The sequence below is a fragment of the Puma concolor genome, chromosome C1 (genome assembly GCF_028749965.1).
Source record: "Puma concolor isolate L17-30 chromosome C1, mPumCon1.1.hap2, whole genome shotgun sequence".
NCBI classification, from domain to species: domain Eukaryota; kingdom Metazoa; phylum Chordata; class Mammalia; order Carnivora; family Felidae; genus Puma; species Puma concolor.
In genome coordinates, this window is record NC_141674.1 from 44,193,634 (window position 1) to 44,199,654 (window position 6,021).

Sequence of the window (6,021 nt, forward strand, 5' to 3'; positions counted from 1 at the left end):
GGAGGAGTGGTGATCAGGGAGGGCTTCTCTGTGTAGGTGATGTTTGAGTTCCAAAGGATGTGGGAGAGTGAACCACACAAAGGAAGAATGTTCCAGGTACGGAAAAGAAGTCTCTGTGGCAGGGAGGAGCCCAGTCAAGGTGGAGTTCTTCATAGCCAGTCCTTGTGACAGGAGCAGAATGCCCAGCGGTTCTGCAGGTGTCCCTTGCCATGGTATCAGAGAAACCCCAGAGCGGAAAACTAGAGCTCCTTCACAGGAGGGGAGGTGCTATCAGGTAACACTTCGGAAGCTGGTTACTGTGGCAACGGCTGGAGTCCAAAGTGGGCCGACCACTTTCACAGTCGTTACAATAGCTATTAGAGCCAGAGAGAAAGAAAGAAAGAAAGAAAATAACAAGTGTTGGCGAGGATGTGGAGAAATTGGAGCGCTCATGCACTGTTGGTGGGAGTGTGCAATGGTGCAGCCACTCCGGAAACCAGTATGGACGTTCCTCAAAAAATTAAACATAGACCCATCGTATGAGCCACCAATTCCACCTCCAGGAATACGCCCAAAATAATTGAAAGCAGGGACTCAAACAGATATCTGTACACCAGTGATCATAGCAGAACTATTCACAATAGCTACAACATGGACTCAACCCAAACGTCCATCAACAGATGCACGGAAAAACAAAATGTGGGGGCGCCTGGGTGGCTCAGTCGGTTAAGCTCCCGACTTCAGCTCCGGTCATGATCTCGCGGACTGTGGGTTCGAGTCCCGCGTGGGGCTTGGTGCGGACAGCTCGGAGACTGGAACCTGCTTCGGATTCCGTGTCTCCTTCTCTCTCTGCCCCTCCCCCACTTGCACTCTGTCTCACTCTGTGTCTCAAAAATAAATAAATGTAAAAAAAAAAAGAAAAACAAAATGTGATATATCCATAGGACAAATATCATAGGAGTCCACTCATATATAGTGTGTATATATATATAGAGAGAGAGAGAGAGAGTAAATTCATAGGGACAAAAGATAGAATGGTGGTTGCCACGGATGGGGTAGGGTGAGGGGAACACGAGTTACTGGCTTCATGGGTAGAGTCTGGGTTTGGGGAAATGAAGAAGTTCTGGAGATGGGTGGTGGTGATGTTAGCACAAGAATGTGAACGTACGTATGTAATGCCACTAAGCTGCCTGCTTATAACTGGTTAAAATGGTAAAGTGTTCTGTTACATTTTACCACAATAAAAAACAGAAAGGAAAAAGACTGAACTAAGAGTTGTGAGGGTTATGAGCACAGGAGGGGTCGAACACAGGATGTCATGGGGCTTTGAAAGGGGCACCTGAAAGAAGGGCGCGGGGGGGGGTGGGTAGTGTTTAAACTTGTCCCGTGGGCATAGGAGTGGGACAGAGTGAGAGGTGGTGGGAAACATCAGGAAAGCTGTCTGGACCAGGCCAGGTCAAAACTGAGGTTTGAGTGGGAGCTGGGGGGCAGGTGTGGAATATGTTTCAGACGGAATGAATGGCGTTAATGAATTTATTCAACTGGGCTGGACCATTCAGGGCCTTTGGGTGACGTGTCCTGAAGGCAGGGGCTTTAACCAGGCATGACCGCTTTGTGCTTCAGGAAGAGCGCTCTGAGGGGCTACTGTAGAAAAGGGAGCCCCGAGGGCAGTAGGGGGCTCAGCAGCAGGTGAGGTGAGAGGTGCTGAGGCAGGTGGGATGGAGAAAAGTCGAAGGAAGAGAATTTCCCGGGGTGGGGGGGGGGGGCTCGGTGGCTAAAGGCACGTGAGGGTATTAAAGCTGACTCCCAGGCTTCTGACGTGGAGGAGGGAGCTGCCAGTCAGGGGGCCCAGGAAGGGAAGCAGGTCTGTGGGTGGCAAGTATGAAGAGGGCAGTCTTGGATGTGTTGAGCTGGAAAAGCCCATTGGAGGTCCTGATGGAGATATCCAAGGACAGGTAGATCATAAGTCTGGAGCTCCGGAGAGAAGTCTGCCCTAAAGATGGAGCCTGGGGAGTCATCTGAATCTAGAATTCAGGTTTCCAGCCTGGCGAGGCAGCTAAGGTGACCCAACCATAACATGTAAGAAAAAAGACACGCAGGCGTGGTGCAAACAGTATGGACCCCCCCCCCCCCGACACACACCTGCCCCCCGACCTCAGAGCAACAGAGGTCAGGATGCTCCCGAAGCCCTCTCCCCAAAGTTCCCGATTTCCTTCCTTCCCCTCTCACCGTTCTTCCGGTTAGCCTTTAAAGGATTCTTACTCTCCAGCCTCCCCTTAAAATTGTATTAGGCAAGCTATTGCTGATACAATGTTACATAACAAACAGCCCCGAAAGCTCAGTGGCTTATTATAAAAGCCATTTATTTCTCACTCACAGGTCTGCAGCCAGTCTGGGCAGCTCTGCTTCAGGGCACAGCTCCAGTCTGCTCATGGGTCTCCCTTGCTGAGCCCAGGCTGAAGGGCAGAGGCAGCCTGGCGTGGTTTGTTGTTTTTTTTTTAGAATGGGGGAAAGAGCACCAGATGCCAAGTCAATCCATGCAAGCAAGTCACATGGCCGACCCAGCCTCAGTGGGGCAGGGAGAGGTATGCCTCCCACGGAAAGGGAGGTGGATATTCGCCACACAAGCTACCATGAATGAGCTGCTCTCAGTTTTGCTCCCGTTTTTGGCCTCCCGTTTTGCTTCGGGCGAGTGCAGCCATGCCCATGGCATTGACATACCTGAACTTCCATGATGATTTCCTGAATGCACCCCACTGGCCCAGATATTTTTCTCACCACCAGCCTCCCCCGCATCTGTTTAGTTAAAAGGTATTCCCACCTGGAGGTCCCCCAGGTGATTCAAAGTCCATGTGTCCAGAACTGGTCTTTATTTCTCCCCACCCAATTCCTACTCGGTCCCTGTCTCTGTGCAAGGCACCACACCAGCCAGTTTCCTGGGCCAGAAACCCAAGAGTGGGTCTCTGCTTCTTTTCTTCCTTACCCCCTCTGCCTCTGCCAGAGCCTGGGTTGGTCAGCTGGATCTAGTAAGCCTCCTACATTTTTTTTTGAAAATATTTTATTTTTGGGGCGCCTGGGTGGCGCAGTCGGTTAGGCGGCCGACTTCAGCCAGGTCACGATCTCACGGTCCGTGAGTTCGAGCCCCGCGTCGGGCTCTGTGCTGACAGCTCGGAGCCTGGAGCCTGTTTCCGATTCTGTGTCTCCCTCTCTCTCTGCCCCTCCCCCGTTCATGCTCTGTCTCTCTCTGTCCCAAAAATAAATAAACGTTGAAAAAAAAAAAAATTAAAAAAAAAAAAAAAAAAGAAAATATTTTATTTTTGAGTAATCTCTATGCCCAATGTGGGGCTTGAACTTACAACTCCGAGATCAAGAGTCATGCTCCACGGACTGAGCCAGCCAGGCAGCCCACAAGCATCCCACTTTCTGTCCACTCGCTACCCCCACTCTCATCAATGGTCCAGCCCTGGATTATTGCATTAACCCCCAACTGATCTCTCTGCCTTCAGACGCTCCCCCAACCTTCCACCCTCTCCTCGCCAGCCAGAGGGATGGGTTTAAGGCACAGATGTGACCATGGCATGCTTTGGCTCAAAACTCTTTGGTGGCTCTCCTTCTCGTACAAGATGAAGCCCAAGGTCCTTAGCAAAAAAAGTTCAAGGTCCTTCATAATCTCGCTGCTGTGTCCCTTTGCAGTTTGTGGCTCACCAGCGTCCTGAGCCCCGGGAGCACCGGGGCTGGATGTGCCCCTGGGGAGTTTGCAGCCTGAGGGGGAGACACACAACTCTACTATACGTATAATACACCATGACAAGTGTCACCATGGAGAGCATAGGCCCCTGTGCATAGGCGTAGTGCAGGCGCGTTAGGCTGGGCCAGCGGGCCAGGGAAGGTGGCTAGGAGAGGTGGCCTTCCTTGGACAGTAATGGGAGTGGAAGGCACTCTCAAGGGTAAGTTGGAGGACAGAGCTCTGAGGAGCACCAGCAGATCTGATGGAGGAGGATCTGATTAAAGTGATGGAGGAGGCCTGTCCAGAGGGGGTCAATGAGGAGGAAATGTGGGCCAGGGGGGCTGCCTAGGGAAGACAGTGCTTCAAGGAAGGTGTCGAATCCCAGATAGTGGCCAAGCAGGAGAGAGCTCTGCAGAAGACTTGACTGGCTGGCGATGGCAGTTTGGGGGGAGCCATCTGGGCAGAAGTCATATCACAGCAGTGGTGGTGTGGGAGGGAGACAGACGGAGACCACAGAGGCAGGCAACTCTCTCAAGACATCGGGCTGTGAAGGAGGTAAGAGGCAGGCCAGCACCCCAGGGGGAAGGAGCTTTGCTGTGTTTTGCTTAAAGACAAGAGAGACTAGAACCTGTATAGACGCTAACTAGAAAGAGCGGGTAGAGAGGGAGAGGACAAAGGTACTGGCTAGAGGCCGAGGCCCACGTTACAGTGAAGTGTCTAAGAAGGGGGGACGGGATGGAGCTCGACACAGCTGGAGGGACGCCTTCACTCCCCTCTGGGAACACAGAGATGGGGAGACTCAGCCTGTGCTCTCAAGATGCTCATGGCCTGGGGGAGGGGGCTTTGCAGAGGAAGTAAGCTTGGAGGTGGGGCTTTGGAGGTTGAGCAAGAATTCACTAGACAGGGCAGCCGTGGTGAGGGGACCCCAGGCAAGAGAGCAGCATGGGGCATGGGTGTTGGGGTAGGGGGGTGGGATGGGGACAGGAGAGGGAGACCAGGACTTCTTGCTCCCTTCCACACTGACTTCATGGGCACACAGCTTGGGCACCCATGGGTCCTGAGGGAAGGCAATGACTATGCCCTGTTCATGTCGGTGTTGCCCAGTACCTAGCTTCTCTGTGTGTTGAGTAACAGAGGGTCCACTTCGGACAGAGTAAGTCTATCCTAGGGATGAGTGCTGTGGAGATAGCAAGGCTTCCTCAGGCAGGGTCATCGCCTCTCTCCCTTCCAAGTGCCGGACACGGTGCTGGGCTGGCACCAGTGAGTGCTCAATAAATGTCCGCTGTGTCCCTGGGGTCCCTGTGTTCAACACGTCCTCTCTAGCCACCCTCGGAGGCCACCGGGGGAGGAGGCGCGGGAGCAGCCCTCTCCCCCAGCTATCTGGGGCACCCAGAGCAGAGCTCACTGGCTCATTCTCCGCTTCTGAGCCCTGTTTCCACGGAAACAGACATCGGCAACCATCAAAGTCCCAGCTTTCAAACATGAGTCTCTTCCAAAACTTACTCTCACGTGATTCATAGACTTCACAATTGTGGGGGCTGCAGGGGCCTTACAGAGCATCCACCCCACCCACCCCTGTGCTGTGAGGGCAGAGTCAAGGCTAGAACACAGAGCCCTGGCTCCTAGTTGGGCGCTTGGCTCTTCGTCCGGTGCTGCCCCAACCTCGGAGACCCCACAGCCATCCTGACCCATTAGCCAGGGCCTCAGTTTGTCCACCCGTCTTTCTAAAGAGGAGAAAGTGCTGGAAGTCAGCCCACACCTGTCGGGCACCTCAGGATCCGGCCAGCTCAGTGCAGGGGAGTCCAGAACAATGGGCACAGGGGTGGGGGTGGTCAGCCCCTCTTCCAAGGCTAATGTCACCGGAACCTAAGACCTGCTCCTTGGTCACTGGGGGCTGGGGTCCGGCCTCAGAGGATGTTGGGAGGGGGGAATGGGAGAACACAGGTCACCCACAGGCACTGATCCCGCACAGAGCAGGCTCACAAGAAACGGACTTCTCTCTGCAGCATCCACTGGGCTCTATCTCTCTGCCTCTGTCTGCCTGCCTGTGCTCTGGGTCTCCACCTTCTCATCTGCTGTGTCTTATAGCCCGTTGCTCTGTCTCTGCATGCCTATCTGTTTCTACCTCTTCTGTCTCCATGTCTTAGCCCATCTCTATCTCTGGATCTCTCCATACAGTTCCTTCTCGGTCGGTCCCTTTCTGTGGGCTTCTCTGGGCTTTTTACCTATCTTTCCGGGCTTCCCTGTTCTCCCACCTGAGACGCCCGAGGACAAGGATTTTGTCTATTTTGTCCACTGTCAAGTCCCCACAGCCT